General features: G+C 47.9%; 2 protein-coding genes across 9 annotated transcripts in view; one reads left to right on the top strand and one right to left on the bottom strand.

The window, feature by feature from the left end:
- The window catches only part of LOC117346117 (class I histocompatibility antigen, F10 alpha chain-like), a 63,850-nt gene that overhangs the window by 3,722 nt on the left and 42,301 nt on the right, over positions 1-17,827 (top strand). The window lies entirely within an intron of this gene.
- TNXB (tenascin XB) overlaps positions 1-17,827 on the bottom strand; it is a 112,443-nt gene that overhangs the window by 88,551 nt on the left and 6,065 nt on the right. For 6 of the 8 annotated variants that reach the window (XM_033915504.1, XM_033915507.1, XM_033915508.1 and 3 more), the window contains exon 1: positions 15,275-15,406. The exons of 1 other annotated variant lie outside the window; for it this stretch is intronic. The gene's annotated coding sequence lies outside the window, so the exon portion shown is untranslated. Of the gene's footprint in view, positions 1-14,713; positions 14,815-15,274; positions 15,407-17,827 lie in introns of those variants that run through there. One more of the 8 variants, XM_033915506.1, reaches the window with a different exon arrangement.

Genomic DNA, 17,827 nt, shown 5'->3' with positions numbered 1-17,827 from the left:
CAAGCCTGGATTGAGATCCCTTGTTATAGAGCAGATAGAAGAAAAATCGAACCCTTCAAGTTGTGGTGCTGGAGAAGACTTCTACGAATCCCATGGTCAGCTAAGGTCAACAACAAAGATGTCCTTGATCATAGAAACCCAGAGTAGTCCCTGGAAGACAAGATTACCAGACAGAAACTGACTTATTTTGGGCGTGTGATAAGGGCGAATTCAGTAGAAAAGGAGGTGCTACTCGGAATGGTCAGTGGTAAAAGGAAGCAGGAGAGACCAAAGGCCCGTTGGCCGGATGCCATCAAGAATGACACAGAAATGAACATTAAGCAATTGAAAGAAGCCGGGAAAAACGGGGAAGCATGGGCGAGGACTGACCTATAGAGTATCAGAGGGTCGGACACGACTGGATGGATAGTGATGGTAGCAGAAAAAGGATCGGAGCCTGGGTGTTGCCGGTATTACAGTTCTGTCTCTGCTCTGTCACACAGGGAGAGTTAGTGGCAGCGGTGGGATTCAAAAAGGGCTTGGCGGGTACCATAGCCTTGCTGATAAAGACCATATGCCTACAATTAGCGAACCAAATCTTAGGAGTTAGGATAGACTCATTGCTTTATTTCTCTCTCTAGAGGACCTGTGGATTATCCAAAGCTGGGCCTCGGCCTGAAATGGGTTTCAGATGGGCAGGAAAAGACACAGAACCAGACGTGGAAGGGAAATGTATCATTACTAATGGAAGCATGACCCAACAAGGCGGTTCTTTCCATTTAGAAAGAAAGAAGTAAAATTGGCAGTTTAACTAGGAAATGGATTGTAGATCATGTCTCCCACAGGAGAATTGGAGGGGAAAGAGCTCCATCTCACTACTGACAAAGGGTGGGAGGGGAGGGGGGGGTGCAGAGGAAGCAGAGAATGAAATGGAAATCTATGTTTGTGACCATAATCTTCATGAATTAGCAATGCCTTGCATGAGATTTGCAGGAATTCTGTCCAGCTGCTTAGAGGATCAGAGGGGATGCCAGCAAAAAAAATACAGGGAGCGCAGGGGCTGAAAATACTGGAAGAGACTGCAAGAAAATGCAGAGGGTATGGGGGCTGAGAGCGTCGGAAAAGATACTGGCAAAATGCAGAGAGTGCAGGGGCTGAAAATACCAAAATGGAGAGAGTACAAGGACTGAAAATACCAGTGGAGATTCCAGCAAAATACAGGGAGCGCAGGGGCTGAAAATACTGGAAGAGACTGCAAGAAAATGCAGAGGGTGTGGGAGCTGAGAGCGTCGGAAAAGATACTGGCAAAATGCAGAGAGTGCAGGGGCTGAAAATACCAAAATGGAGAGAGTACAAGGACTGAAAATACCAGTGGAGATTCCAGAAAAATACAGGGAGTGCAGGGGCTGAAAATACTGGAAGAGACTAAGAAAGTGCAGAGGGTGTGAGGGTTGAGAGTGTCGGAAAGATACTGGCAAAATGCAGATAGTGCAGGGGCTGAAAATAGAGAGAGCTCATGGGGGGCTAAAAATACTAGAGGGGATTCCAGCATAAATGCCGAGAGCTCACGGGCTGAAAATACAGGAGACTGCAAGAAAATATGGATATCGCGGGGGTTGAAAAGCAGAAATGCCGAGAGGGCAAAGGCAAAAGCAGCAAAATGCCGAGAGGGCAAAAGCTGAAAATGCCAGAGGTGATGCCAGCAAAATACATGGCGCACAGGAGGCTAAAAATACCAAAATGGAGAGAGTACAAGGACTGAAAATAGCAGAGGAGACTTCAGCAAAACACAGTCTCCCCTCGATATTTTCAACCCCTGTGCCCTCTGCATTTTGCAAGAGTTTCTCCTGGTATTTTCAGCAAAATGTAAGGAGTAGAGGACTGAAAATACCAGAGGAGACGCCAGTAAAATACAGAGAGCGCAGGAGCTGAAAAATGTAGATAATACGATTTGAGGGGATTAGAAAGTAGCTCTAGAGCAGGGCTTCCCAAGTCCGGTCCGCAAGATCTACTGGCAGGCCAAGTTTTCAGGATATCCACAATGAATATGCATGAGAGAGATTTGCCTGCACTGCCTTCTTGGTATGCAAATCTCTCTCTCTCATGCATATTCATTATGGATATCCTGAAAACCTAGCCTGCAAGTAGATCTTGAGACCGGACTTGGGCAGCCCTGCTCTAGAGCACAGGTGTCAAAGTCGGTCCTCGAGGGCCGGAATCCAGTCGGGTTTTCAGGATTTCCCCAATGAATATGCATGAGATCTATGTGCATGCACTGCTTTCAATGCATATTCATTGGGGAAATCCTGAAAACCCGACTGGATTACGGCCCTCGAGGAGGGACTTTGACACCCCTGCTCTAGAGCAACTGAAGGGAATGTTATTGACTGTCCAAACCAGGGATCTCAAAGTCCCTCCTTGAGGGCCGCAATCCAGTCGGGTTTTCAGGATTTCCCCAATGAATATGCATTGAAAGCAGTGCATGCACATAGATCTCATGCATATTCATTGGGGAAATCCTGAAAACCCAACTGGATTGCGGCCCTCAAGGAGGGACTTTGAGACCCCCTGGTCCAAACACTTTGTACCCATGGACCTTACAAGTTAATTTTCAGAGCTACGTGGTAACCCCTCCCCCCCTCAATATGAATGCACGACCTCTGAGCCTTGTTCACGTCCCTGCAGCCCAAGTAAAAATACCAACAGACTATTCACCTGATTTTCAGGTGCAAAATCCACGCAAGAACATGAAGATTGCGAGATGAAATCCCTACCTGCAAATACAACACTCTTCCTTGCCTGCCAGAGTCAAAATACGAGTTGAACCGCCAACTTGGTTAGGTGGCCACGTGGCTGTCTCACGATAAACTCAAGCTTGATCTGGATAAATGCACCACTGTTTTGTTCGCCGTTCCATTCCTTCTCCTCTAGTGCGCCCTATTAGCGTGGCGGGTCATGATCTCCCAGCAGTTGAGTCAGAGCGAGTTCTGGGGGTTGAATCGGTGGGAGTTCTTAGACCAGGGGTGTCCAATGTCGGTCCTCGAGGGCCGCAGTCCAGTCGGATTTTCAGGATTTTCCAATGAATATACATGAGGTCTATTTGCATGCACTGCTTTCATTGTATGCTAATAGAGCTCATGCATATTCATTGGGGAAATCCTGAAAACCCGACTGGATTGCGGCCCTCGAGGACCGACAAAACTGCTTCATGGTCCTGCATCTCCCTCCCGTCCTTCCCTTAACATGCCTGTCTCAAAAGGGGTTACTGGCAGCTGCGGCAGCGATTCTCACACGCTACCTGCGGCTGTCCTGGAAACTTCCCCACTGCCACGTCTCTCCTCTCCCCCTCCCCCCTCCCCCCTCGGGATGTACCTTCCTGACACATCAGAAGGGAAGTTTTTGAGTTATCCGCAAGCAGTGAGTGAAAGTCAGAAACCCCTTGAGAGAGAGAGAGGCTTGTGAAGGTAGATGGGGTGAACTTTACCTATGACTGATGGTGCAAGGGGGGGGGAAGGGGTGTGGCAGGGCAGCAGCCCTTACAACTGTTTGCCCCAAGCCCAGCAGTCTATTGGTAGCCCTGCCTATAAGATTCTTCTTTTGGTCTATAACAGGGGTAGGCAATTCTGGTTCTCGAGTGTCACAGGCAGGTCAGGTTTTCAGGATATCCACAATGAATATGTACGAAATAGATTTGCATCTCAAGGAGGCAGTGCATGCAAATCCACTACACTTTTTTATAGAAGCATTCCACGGAGAACCTAAGTTACAGGTAAATAACTATACTTTTCTGCCTAATTCTGTGCATTGTGTACCACTGTGAACCAATTGTTTACACTGAATGATCTGTAATCTTTGATGTTTGTATAAGCCCTGTCTCTTTTATTTTATATATGGTACTACTGGTAAAGCCACCTAGAAATAGGCTGTTGAGAAACTTTTTAGATAAATAAATCAATCTCTTGAAGCTTGAGGATTGGTCTGAAATTTGGCAGCTAAGAAATGCAAGGTCATGCATTTAGGCTGCAAAAACGTAGGGACTGGCGGAGTTTAGGGGGTAAAGATCTTTTGTGCGTGAAAAAGGAGCGGGACTTGGGTGTGATAATATGTGATGATCTTAAGGTGGCCAAACAGGTTGAAAAGGTGACGGCGAAAGCTAGAAGGATGCTAGGTTGCATAGGGAGAGGTATGGCCAGTAGGAAAAAGGAGGTATTGATGCCTCTGTATAAGACTCCGGTGAGACCTCATTTAGAATATTGTGTACAATTCTGGAGGCCACACCTTCAAAAAGATGTAAACAGGATGGAGTCGGTCCAGAAGAAGACTACTAAAATGGTCAATGGTCTTTCCACATAATATGTACGGGAACAGACTTAAAGATCTCAATATGTATACTTTGGAGGAAATGCGGAAGAGGGAGATATGATAAAGATATTCAAATATCTGCGTGAGACAAGGAAGCTCCAGAATGAGTGGGCATGGGATGAAGTTAAGAGGTGATGGGCTTAGGAGTAATCTAAGGAAATACTTTTTAAAGAAAGGGTGGTAGATGCATGGAATAGTCTCTCGGTAGAGGTGATGCAGACAAAGAAAACATGGGACAGGCAGATGAGATCTCTTAGGAAGAGGAGGAGATAATGGATGCTGTGGATGGGCAGACTGGATGGGCCATTTGGCTTATGTCTGCCATAATGTTTCTAAGGTCGTCTTGCCACTATTAGGAGAGACTAGGGGACATGTGATGAAGTTACAGGGAAATACTTTTAGAACCAATAGGAGGAAATATTTTTTCACTCGGAGAATAGCTAAGCTCTGGAAGGCGTTGCCAGAGGTTGTGGTAAGAGCGGCTAACGTAGTGTGTTTTAAGAAAGGTTTGGACAAGTTTCTGGAGGAAAAGTCCATAGTCTGCTATTGAGACAGGCATGGGGGAACATAAGAATTGCCGCTGCTGGGTCAGACCAGCAGTCTGCTCACGCGGCGGCCCTTAGGTCAAAGACCAGCACTTTAACTGAGACTAGCCCTACCTGCGTATGTTCTGGTTCAGCAGGAACTTGTCTAACTTCGTCTTGAATCCCTGGAGGGTGTTTCCCCCTATGACAGACTCCGGAAGAGCGTTCCAGTTTTCCACCACTCTCTGGTTGAAGAAGAACTTCCTTACGTTTCTACGGAATCTATCCCCTTTCAACTTTAGAGAGTGCCCTCTCGTTCTCCCTACCTTGGAGAGGGTGAACAACCTGTCTTTATCTACTTTGTCTTGAGTCCCTGGAGGGTGTTTTCCCCTATGACAGACTCCGGAAGAGCGTTCCAGTTTTCCACCACTCTCTGGGTGAAGAAGAACCTCCTTACGTTTCTACGGAATCTATCCCCTTTCAACTTTAGAGCGTGCCCTCTCGTTCTCCCTACCTTGGAGAGGGTGAACAACCTGTCTTTATCTACTAAGTCTATCCCCATTCAGTACCTTGAATATTTCAATCATGTCGCCTCTCAATCTCCTCTGTTCGAGGGAGAAGAGGCCCAGTTTCTCTAATCTTTCGCTGTATGGCAGCTCCTTAACTCTCTTAGTCGCTCTTCTCTGGACCCTTTCGAGTAGTACCGTGTCCACTGCTTGCCCTGGATCGGTAGCATGGAATCTTGCTACTCTTTGGGTTTTTGCCAGGTACGTGTGACCTGGATTAGCCACCGGGAAGACAGGCTACTGGGCTAGATGGGAACTTTTTTTTTTTGTCAGTTTTTAAAACTAACCTTAAAATGTACCTATTCAATAAGGCATTTTGCTCTTAGATGCCAAGTGCTGCCTTTGTGGGTATTGAGTAAAGGGCACTACAGAGTGTCAGAGTCAGTTCTTGTCCGGCTTTTTCTGTTCTGCTTTAATTCTTGTCTTTCCCTTTTGAGTTATAGTGATCGCTTTTCTTTTTGTAAACCTTTTTTTTTTATGGTAATCCACTTTGAAAAGGTTACTCCAAAGCGGAATATTAAGTTTGGATTCAACGTGAAGCAATGAAGCGCTACGAAAGTGTGTGTATAACTTTGTCCGCGGAAGGCACAATTCGAAGAGTCGGTGACAGGGCCGGGGATTGGAGACCAAACGACTCACCCAGTAACAGAGGCACACATTTGAATTAAGGAAGAGAGAATTGGGTGTCAGGTCAAAAGCGTGCCGGGACAAAGGCGCGCGCAGACAATTGAGCGCAGTGCGTAGGCGCACGCCGCATAAAATTACTGTTTTTATGGCTCCGACGGGGGGGGGGGGCGGGGGCAACCCCCCCCACTTTACTTAATAGAGATCGTGCCGCGTTGTGGGGGGGTGGGGGGTTGTAACCCCCCACATTTTACTGAAAACTTCACTTTTCCCCTGTTTTTAGGGAAAAAGTTAAGTTTACAGTAAAATGTGGAGGATTACAACCCCCCAAACCCCCCCCCACAACACCGGCGCGATCTCTACTAAGCAAACTGGGGGGGCTCCCCCCAAAAAAACCCTGTCGGAGCCCCTAAAAACTGTAATTATCTTCGGCGCGTACCTCCGTCTTGCGCTCAGTTGTCGGCACGCACCTTTGTCTTTCGCAGGGTTGTCTATGAACCCCAAAATGGAGCAATTCATGGCAGGGCACCCAGGGACATCCCATGGCAGATGTGGGATTTGAATTCGTATCTCCGGAGAGGGTGACGTGCTGTAGCTACAGATGCTTCTGCTAATTTCTGAAGGCTTCCCCGAACCAAAGTCTCATACCCCGTCTCTCTCCCTTATGACCTCTGTTGTTTGGAAAGGCTGGTTTGCTAAGTATCCCATAACCTTTGACCTTTGGGCACGGCCAGAATTGGAAAATCTTTTCCCTTGAGGCTCCTGACATTCATGCACCTGGCATGGCTTAGCCGAAAACAACATTTTCCAAAATTAGTTATTTAACATCTGGTCTATCGACTGTTGTTTGTGATTCATCGGTGGCGCACGGCCAGGACAGACCGTCGGACCAGTATCTAAATAATGCAATATTCAAACGCTGGGTAAAGGAAAGGTCATTTTAAGGCGGGACCAGAGGGCCCGCTGTTGCCCTTTGTGCAAATGTGGAAGGACTATGGAAAGGGAAGACCTCCAGAGCACAGCGGACAATTAACACAGAAGCGGGACCTTTAGACTGGGAGCGGCTGACTGCAAATGATGTAACTGAGGTCTCTGACTGTGGCTGGGATGGCTGACCTTGATATGGGCAGTGTCTATGGCTGGGAATAACTGACCATGTATCTATGGTCACTGGCCGTGGCTGGGAGTGGATGAACGTGATCTGTGATTGTGGTCACTGACTGTGGCTGGGAATAGGTAACTGACCATCTAATCCAGTGATTCCCAACCCTGTCCTGGAGGAACACCAGGCCAATCGGGTTTTCAGGCTAGCCCTAATGAATATGCATGAGAGAGATTTGCATATGATGGAAGTGATAGGCATGCAAATTTGCTTCATGCATATTCATTAGGGCTAGCCTGAAAACCCAATTGGCCTGGTGTTCCTCCAGGACAGGGTTGGGAACCACTGATCTAATCCAGGGGTAGGGAACTCCGGTCCTCGAGAGCCGTATTCCAGTCGGGTTTTCAGGATTTCCCCAATGACTATGCATGAGATCTATGTGCATGCACTGCTTTCAATGCATATTCATTGGGGAAATCCTGAAAACCCGACTGGAATACGGCTCTCGAGGACCGGAGTTCTCTACCCCTGATCTAATCTAATCTCACCTTTGATTGTATATATCGATTAATCCCAACAGGTTAACAAAATATTTAAAAAAAATTATACAAGAGATTAAAATAGAAATATCCCCCTCTTCTACGAAACCACTCTAGCGGTTTTTAGTGCAGAAAGCCACGCTGAATGGCCCGCTCCTGAGTTCCTATGAGCGTTGGGAGCAGCGTGGGCCATCCTAGCGCGGTTATGTAGAAGAGGAGGTATATCTTTTAGGCCAAAATTTTATCTTTTATGGTTGATTATTTGAAAAAGAAAAATCATTAGTAAATTTCTGGAATAAATATGTCTTCGATGCTTTACGAAAAGTGGGTAGATGAGAGGGAACTCTAATTATAGAAGGAAGGTCATTCCAAACTTTTAGAAATAAAAAAGAAAACGATCGACAAAAGTTGGCCATAGTTTTAATTCTTTTGACAGTGGGAAAGCCAAGTTTATATTTCTGAGAGCTCCTAGAATTAGAGATCAAAGGAGAAAAAATACCACATAGGATTTTGAAAATTACAATTGCACACTTAAATTTAATCCTCCAGTAGACAGGAAGCCAATAAAGGGATCTCAGCAAAGGTGTGACATGGTCATATTTATGTTAACCGTATATCAATTTGGCCACCGTATTCTGGAGAAATTGTAGCCTCCTCGAATTACATTTACTTAAACAGGCATAAAGCGAGTTTCCATAATCCAACTGAGATAGTATAATGGCCTGAACCGAAAAATGTTGCTGAAAAAAAAAGATGACGTACTCTTCTAAGCATCTGTAAACTGAAAAAGCTTTTTTTTTTGTCACATGATTAATTTGATTAGATAACGAGAGTGAAGAATCCAGAATAAAACCCAGAATTCTAGATGAAAAATCAATTTTCAGTGAGTCTCCAGAGGCTTTATTAAAAAAAAAAAAATCTTTTTTTGTGTGTGGTGTGAGAAGGCTGCGACCACGGACCTGGATAATGTCTGGGAGTAGTTGGCGACATTGTGACGACCGATCGTGGCTGGGAATGGCTGAGAATCCAGTAACTGTGGTCATTGACTGGTTGACCACAGCCCGACAGTGCTGCGACTGTTACTGACTGTGGCTGGGAATAACTGACCGTAGCGTGTGAAAATGGTGCTCGCTGACTGTGGTTGACCATGGTGTTAAAACTTGTGGCTGACCATGGGGCTAAACATTTTGTGACTGTGGTTGGGAGTGGCTGACCACAGAATGACTGGGGGTGACCATCTGTGATGCAAGTCATTCTCGGTCATATAACTCCAATCACTGCCCACCACACTTCATTTAGTTTATAAGATTAGGACGAGGGGGCAGGGGATGAAGCTACTAAAGAGTAGATTTAAAACAAACTGGAGAAGCAACTTGTAATTAAACTCTGGAATTCGTTGACGGAGAATGTGGTGAAAGCAATTAGCATTGCAGGCTTTAAAAAGGCTTGGATAATTTCCCAAAAGAGAAGTCCACAGGCCATTATTGAGATGAAGAAATCCATGACTTATTCCTAGGATAAGCAGCATAAAATCTGTTTTACTACTTGGGATCTAGCTAGGTACTTGAGACCTGGGTTGGCCACTGTTGGAAACAGGATACCGGACTTGATGGACCTTCGCTCTGTTCCAGTACAGCAACTCTGATGTGAGCCAAGCAAAGGCCAATCAAGCCATTGTGACATCACTGATGAGGTTGGCTCTTAGGCATTGGTGGAATGAGGCATTATGACATCACAATCTCAGCTCTGGAATGTTGCTACTCTTTGGGTTTCTGCCAGGTACTTGGGACCTGGGTTGACCACTGTTGGAAGCAGGATATTGGGTTTGATGGACCTTTTGTCTGTCCCAGTATGGCAAATGTTACGTTCTTATGTGAGCCAAGTATAGGCCAATCAAGCCATTGTGACATCACTGCTGAGGTTGGCTCTTAGGCATTGGTGGAATGAGGCATTATGACATCACAATCTCAGCTCTGGAATGTTGCTACTCTTTGGGTTCCTGCCAGGTACTTGGGACCTGGGTTGGCCACTGTTGGAACAGGATACTGGGCTTGATGGACCTTTGGCCTATCCTAGTATGTTCTTATGAGTGCCTGCAGTGGGTCAGGGCCAGCTCATCCTTGGGACCAGGTGAGGCCCTAGTCCAAGCCACCAAAATCCAGTCCGTTCTACCTTCAAACTTCTATAGGGTTAGGTGCCGGACTGGGATTTTGGCACCCCTTATCCCAGCGCCTCACCTGCTCCAGCTGGAGGGGGATGACTCGAGAAAGAGGGGGGAGATACTGGATAATAGGTTTGGGGGGGGAGGAAGGAGAGAGAGATCAAATTGCAGGGATGAGGTGCCATTGCAAAAGTTGACCCCCCCCCCCTGCAGTGGGTTATAATTTCTATCCCCCTGCCACTCATGACTGGAGATTGTCTGTCCTTTGTTGGAAAAAGTCGGGGAGGAACCCAAGAAACCAGACAGTCAGTGGACAGGCTGGTCCCCGGGCAGAGTCCTGTGTTGGAGATACCCAAACAACTCGGAACAGACCCCAGCTGTTTCAACAGCTGACAACTCCGACGTGTGCTGCTCGCTGAATTTCCCCTAAAGTCTCAGGAATGGTTGTCCAATCAGGGCTAGAAGGAGGTACGTCATATGTGGAAATCAACAGTGTGGCCCCCCTCTGCCCCCTGCCCATCTGCAAGAAAACTATAGCAACATACAGAACACAGGAGACTGTGATAGTCAAGAGACAGAGGCAGGCAGAGACAGGGGCAGCCCAGGCAAACCAATCTCTATCCCTTCCACCCCCCCTCCCCACAACTTTCTAGTTGTTGATGCTGTGCTGGATAAAGAGTCAGCTGAGTGTGGCCCCAGGGACCAATCCAGAGACGGACTGACTGGATTGTAAGCTCTTTGGAGCAGAGACTTTATTTTTGATCTTGGAATCTCCTTTCCAGTTAACAGGATGTCTCTTAAAATGCGTCCTCAATAACACTGGATAGGTCTGGGAGCTGTCTACAGGGAGAGACAGCTGCGCAGGAGAACGCCAGCGCTTAAACCTCACCTTCCTTGGGGTGCTGGGAGAGATTTTGACCCTGGGGAGGAGTGCTGAGTTCACACTTCATACTCTGAGCCCTGCTCAAGGGTGGCCTTTCTCTCGCCAAGAACAATGCGTAAGGAAAGTGAAATATGGCAAGCTCAGGATTAGAATAGCGATGATTTCATATACTATATCTGTGTGTGTGTGTGTCGCAGGGGAGCTCCCATTGATGCTGTCGGAGATCTCATTTCTAGACGAGAGAGCCTCAAGGCCACCACGTTTATTGTCGTGACAGAGGTACTCCGCGGTTCTCCCAGGGGAGATCCCGTCGCCGTCGGCGCCTCAGAGAGACTCAGTTGCTCTCGCGGGGGATCACTTTCACTGTCATGAGGAAAGCCCTACTGTTGTCTTCTTCACGGAGGAGTCTCTGTTGCTGCCACCATCGCGGGGGAGACCCTTTTGCTATCACTGCGGAAACAGGGGAGACTGCCACTGTTAGGGAGAGTGGCTGGAGGGAGTGGGCATCCCTCCTGCCAAATTTTTCTCAGGTGGGTGGGAGGGGAGGGCAGCAAGGCAGCCGGGAGTGGGCATCCCTCCTGTCGATTTTCACTGGCACAGGGGAAGGCTGCAAGGCAGCCGGGAGTGGGCACTCCTCCTGACGATTTTCACTGGCGCAGGGGAGGGCGGCAAGGCAGCAGGGAGTGGGCACCCATCCTGACGATTTTTACTGGCACTGGGGAGGGCGGCAAGGCAGCCGGGAGTGGGCACCCCTCCTGATGATTTTCACTGGCGCAGGGGAGGGCGGCAAGGCAGCAGGGAGTGGGCACCCATCCTGATGATTTTCACTGGCACAGGGGAGGGCGGCAAGGCAGCCGGGAGTGGGCACCCCTCCTGACGATTTTCACTGGCACAGGGGAGGGCGGCAAGGCAGCCGGGAGTGGGCAACCCTCCTGATGATTTTCACTGGCACAGGGGAGAGCGGCAAGGCAGCCGGGAGTGGGCATCCCTCTTGATGATTTTCACTGGCACAGGGGAGGGCGGCAAGGCAGCAGGGAGTGGGCACCCCTCCTGATGATTTTCACTGGTGCAGGGGAGGGTGGCAAGGCAGCAGGGAGTGGGCACCCCTCCTGATGATTTTCACTGGCACAGGGGAGGGCGGCAAGGCAGCCTGGAGTGGGCACCCCTCCTGATGATTTTCACTGGTGCAGGGGAGGGTGGCAAGGCAGCAGAGAGTGGGCACTCCTCCTGACAATTTTCACTGGTGCAGGAGAGGATGGCAAGGCAGGAGGGAGTGGGCACCCCTCCTGATGATTTTCACTGGCACAGGGGAGGGCGGCAAGGCAGCAGGGAGTGGGCACCCCTCCTGATGATTTTCACTGGCGTAGGGGAGGGTGGCAAGGCAGCAGGGAGTGGGCACTCCTGACAATTTTCACTGGCACAGGGGAGGGTAGCAAGGCAGGAGGGAGTAGGCATCCCTCCTGCCAATTTTCGCTGGCACAGGGGGGAGGGGTGTCAGTCCCCAGTGCCAGTTCATTGGGGAGATGTCGGGGAGGGCTGTCATCAGCTGGGGGAGTGCTTTTTCTTTTTTAATGGGGCAGATATTCTGCATTAAAAAAGCAGGTAAGCGATTGATCTTGACCAGTCGCTTGTTTAGAATCTTTTTTTTGTGCATGTGTGCATCGCCAAGCGATGATAGGCATCAGTCGCTCAGGTCGTTTGCATGGGGTTTTACTATTAAATTGCTAATTTGGATGGTCGGATCGGAAAATGGGCGATCCGAGGGGGAAACCACGCGGTGAGCCGTTTTGTGCGTCGGGTCGGCAAATGCGATCGTTGCTAAAACAGTCGAAACCGGTTTAGCGACGGTCGCTGACTTTAGTGCGTCTGGCCCCTAGTGATTAGAGCAGCTGGCTCGGCTCCCTGAGGTTGGGAGCTTGACTCCATTTGCAGCTACTTGTGACTCTGGGCAAGTCACTTAAAACTTCATTGCCCCAGGCCCAAAATAAGTGCATGTCTAAGATCTGTACGCTGATTTGATTCTGTAAACCACACGGAAAAAGTGCTATACAAGTCCCTTCCTCTTTATCATTGCTTTCACAGAGAAGATAAGAACAAAAGAATAGTCTTACTGGGTCAAACCAATAGTCCATCAAGCCCAGTAGCCCGTTCTCAAGGTAGCCAATCCAGGTCACTGGTATCTGGCCAAAACCCAAGGTGTAGCTACCAATACAGGGCAAGCAGTGGCTCCCCCCGTGTCTTTCTCAATAACAGACTATGGACTTTTCCTCCAGGAACTTGTCCAAACCTTTCTTAAAACCAGCGGTTCCCAACCCTGTCCTGGAGGCCCACCAGGTTTTCAAGGCTAGCCCTAATGAATATGCATGGAGCAGATTTGCATGCCTGTCACCTCCATTATATGCAAATCTCTCTCATGCATATTCATTAGGGCTAGCCTGAAAACCTGACTGGCATGGTGGTCCTCCAGGACAGGGTTGGAACCACTGAGCTAAGCTATCCGCTCTTACCACAACCTCTGGCAACGGGTTCCTGAGTGAAAAAAAATGTCCTCCTATTAATTTTAAAAGTATTTCCCTGTAACTTCATCGCGCGTCCCTTAGTCTTTGTCATTTTTTGACGGAGTGAAGAATCGATCCGCTTGTACCCGTTCTGTTGCACTCAGGATTTTGTAAGACTTCAATCCTATCTCCCTCAGCCGTCTTTTTTCCATTTTAGTCTTTCCTCTTACGAGAGGAGTTCCATCCCCTTTACCATCTTGGTCGCTCTTCTTGGAACCTTTTCTAGCGCCCTTATATCTTTCTTGACATAAGGAGACCAGAATTGAACGCAATACTCCAGATGAGGTCGCACCATGGATTGATACAGGGACATTATGACATTCTTAGTCTTGTTAACCATCCCTGTTTTGAATAATTATGTTATTTGTCATGGGGGGGGGGGAGGACCTATGGCAACCACAGGAAAACTTTTATATTTGTGCTCTCCATAGTCCTATACCCAGAACCATCAGGAAGACACATGCTAAATATTCGGCATCCTGACTGCCTGTCTCAGCAGGAATTTTCTTCTAGCACTTCCTGACTTCCTAGTAGATCTTTAAGCACTTCATATATCAATGGGCATAATATATATATTTATTCAATTTTCTATACTGTTCTCGCAGGGGAGCTCAGAACAGGCTCACAATCTATCTAATGTACCTGGGGCAATGGGGGGGGGGGGTTAAGTGATTTGCCCAGGTCACAAGGAGCAAGGTGGGTTTGAACCCACAACCTCAGGGTGCTGAAGCTGTAGCTGCACCACTCTAGGAATCAAATTGCACAGGACAATCAAGCCAATGTGACATCACCGATGAGGTTGGCTCTTATTGGTGGAATGAGGCATTATGATGTCACAATAGCAGCTCTGGTTATCAGAGGCTGAAACTCTTCACACTATTTATTGATTCCATTTTCTACACTGTTCTCCCAGGGAAGCTCAGAACGGTTACAGGGGCTTGACGTGCCACTCGAACATGAGTCGATGGCACCGTATATTCATATATACAGCTGAGGCTGTGGCTTTAACCGCTGCGCCACATTCTCCCCCAGAGCGTGTAAACAAAACACAGAACATAGTAAACACTAACCACGTCCACAAAAACAGAGAATGGCATACATATAGTGTCAAAATGAGAATCTTACTTATATGCAAATCGATTGGCAAACGGTGATCAGAGTTCTGACACAGGCGGACCTAAGGGCCGATCCTACTTCTGACACCAGCTCTCACCGTATTCCATCCTGGTGCTGAGAGCACAGAGGCGTGACATCTGCAGCTCCAAATACCAAATACTATAGCTGCTACCCACTGTCTCTTTGTGACAGCCTGGACCTGAGGGCAGAGGATCAGATCTAAGCTCCAAACTCTCTCTGCCTCCAAGCCTCACCATGCAAACAGTCTAGTCGCACATGCACGGAGATGAAAAACGTACAGATCTAGGTTCTAATTCCACCTCTAGCACCAGCTCAGTCTGTGTATCACCGCCAACAAGGTTCTTAGGTTCTCTGTATTCAGGTGCACAGGCTGTAAGCCCTTCGGGGAAGGAACGCCGATGATAGTCTGTAAGCCCTTCTGGGAAGGAACGCCGATGATAGCATACAAATAATGTCTTGAAAGAATGAGATTTGGGCTGCGTAGAAGAACCCAGTGTACATCTCCTGGTCCCCAGATCAGAGCCCTCTGCAGAAAGGAAGCCCAGCCCTCAGCGAGTCATTCAGTTTTTCCTTGCCTCAGCTGCAGAGCAAAGACAGATTTTGCTCATACAAATTATATTTCAAAATCCAAAGCTGAAACGATGCTTTTGCCAATATCAACTTGAACAAGTTGCTTTATCTCATTAGGGGGAAAAAAAAAGCTCTAAGCTCTCCCATCTGCAGAGTTTCATGCATGCCAGCTTCAGGCAGTGATGAGAACAATCCTGCCAAATACTGCAAACAGCACAAAAGAGGGAATTCATCACCCAGCACCCTCCCACCCTCACCTGTGGCCTTACCTGGGAGGGGTCTCCTTCTCTCGCTGCGGTCTCTGCCTCACTTTGCAAAGCCAGTTCAAGTGCTGATTGGGAAACCAGTTCTGAATATCTGGCCGTACGGAGTGTGGGCTGCTTGCAGTGTCTCTGTGTGTGTGTGTGTGTGTGTGTGTGTGTGTGTATGTCTCTCTCTCTCTCCTGTACACACACAAACAAAATATCTCTCTGCTCCCTCCCTCCACCTCTTCAGAGAAATTAATGAGGGACGGGTGGGAAGAGAGACATAGGATCCATTTATGATGTCACTTAGGAAATACAGTTTGATACAGACTCATCAACTCACAAGCCCACTTTTCCAATTTCTTCCCGCCCTCCTTTTCCACTGATGTCCTAACTGGCTTTTATCAGGAGATCCCATCCAATCACAGAGAGACCGGGACTCACAAAAGAATTTAAGAAGGGACTTCCAGGAATATCTCCCCCCCTCCCTCAATCAAAATCCTTTTAATACATCTGCCCTTTTCTCTCCTACTATTACTACCACTATTAATTATTTCTATAGCTCTACCAGACATACGCGGCGCTATACAGAGTCTCAAAGAAGACAGTCCCTGCTCCAAAGAGCTTACAATCTAAACAGACAAACAGGATGTCATGGATACACTTAAGGGGAACGGTTAATCTGCTGCCTGGGATGGAGGGCAGTGGGGAGTACAGGACAATCAAGCCATTGTGACATCACTGAGGAGGTTGGCTCTTATTGGTGGAATGAGGTGTTATGACATCACAATCTCCCAAATCTCCCAATCTCCCAAAGCTGTTTCCCAAAGACTGAAACTCTTCACGCTACTACCACTATGAATTATTTCTATAGCGCTACCAGACGTACGTGGCGCTATGCAGAGTCACAAAGAAGACAGTCCCTGCTCCAAAGAGCTTACAATCTAAACAGACAAACAGGATGTCATGGATACAGTTAAGGGGAATGGTTAATCTGCTGCCTGGGATGGAGGGCAATGGGGAGTACAGGACAATCAAGCCATTGTGACATCACTGAGGAGGTTGGCTCTTATTGGTGGAATGAGGTGTTATGACATCACAATCTCCCAAATCTCCCAAAGCTGTTTCCCAAAGACTGAAACTCTTCACGCTACTACCACTATGAATTATTTCTATAGCGCTACCAGACGTACGTGGCGCTATGCAGAGTCACAAAGAAGACAGTCCCTGCTCAAAAGAGCTTACAATCTAAACAGACAAATGGGATGTCATGGATCCAGTTAAGGGGAACGGTTAATCTGCTGACTGGCTTGGAGGGCAGTGGGAAGTAGGGTTTTAGATTGAAGGCTATATCTCCCTCGAGTTCCCATTTTCAGATAACTCTCCGCCTTCAGATAAATCCATTTCCCGTCTTATTTTTAGAACATTCTCAGTTGGGAGACTGCGGTGAGAGGAAGGATACGGATTATAGCAGTACAGAGGTGAGATATGGGGACAGAATTTGTCCCCGCGGTCAGTGTCGTAGCAAGGGTAGGGGGTCTCCTTGTCTATCTGTTGCCCCCTCCTCACTCACCCTGTCTCTTTGAAAATGTCTTCTAGAGCGTCATGGGGAATATAATTAATCACACTCTGTATAATCACTTAGTTCATTGAGGGGGGAGATTATGTCTGCCTAAGACCCAACCATGGAGCAGGAAATATTCCATCTGGAGCCCATCCATCCTACCCCTGCAACAGTCCCAAAAAGTCAAGACCCCTGCTTATGTACCACATAGGCCGTTTCTCATCAACTAAAGTCTAACTAACCAACCAGTTCTCGGCCCAACCAGGAAAGAGAATGGGGACTTGTGTACCGCCTTTTTTGTGGCTTTGGCATTTCAAAGCTGACATTCAAAGCAGTAGGTACTGGAGGATTAAGTGACTTGCCCAAGGTCACAAGAAACAGCACTAGGATTTGATCTCATGATCTCTGGGATCAGAGCCAGGCAACGGCTCTTCCAGTGGAATGAGGTGGAGCCAGCTGTGAGGGTTTTCAGTGGATTCAGTGAATCCCCAGCTCTACAGCCCTGCTATTTTGTTTTGGGTTTTGGGTTTTTTTGTGTTTTTTTTTTGGGGGGGGGTTGTTTACGTTTTGCCTAATGCAGTTTGATTTGTCAGGTGGGCAGCCTGCTCAACCAGTCAAACTGCATCAAACAAAACGTAAACAAAGAAACAAACAAAAAAAAAAAAAGCAGGGCTCTTGGGCTGGGGATTCTCTGAACCCCCTGAAGGCCCTGACAGTACTGATCTGAATTTGATTGGCTGAGCGGCATCTGCCCGTTGCCTGCTCCATCAATCAGAGCAGTGCCCTCAGGGCCTTTAGGGGATAGGGTGAATCCCCTGAAGGCCCTGACTGCACGCCATTGGGTGGAGCCAAGAGTAAGAGAGGTAACAAGAGGCCCACGACATCCCCTGTAATGAAACGCGCACACCTATCTCCGCCTATACACCTCATCTCTACTCTGCATCATCCCCTGCCATCCTTGCACTGATGCCTATAAACCTACCCAAAGCGACTGCTCCCTACCCACTATCCTG

This window comes from Geotrypetes seraphini, chromosome 12 (assembly GCF_902459505.1).
Source record: "Geotrypetes seraphini chromosome 12, aGeoSer1.1, whole genome shotgun sequence".
Lineage (NCBI taxonomy): Eukaryota > Metazoa > Chordata > Amphibia > Gymnophiona > Dermophiidae > Geotrypetes > Geotrypetes seraphini.
The sequence above is the reverse complement of the archived record's forward strand: the minus strand, read 5'-3'. Positions and strand labels throughout refer to the sequence as shown.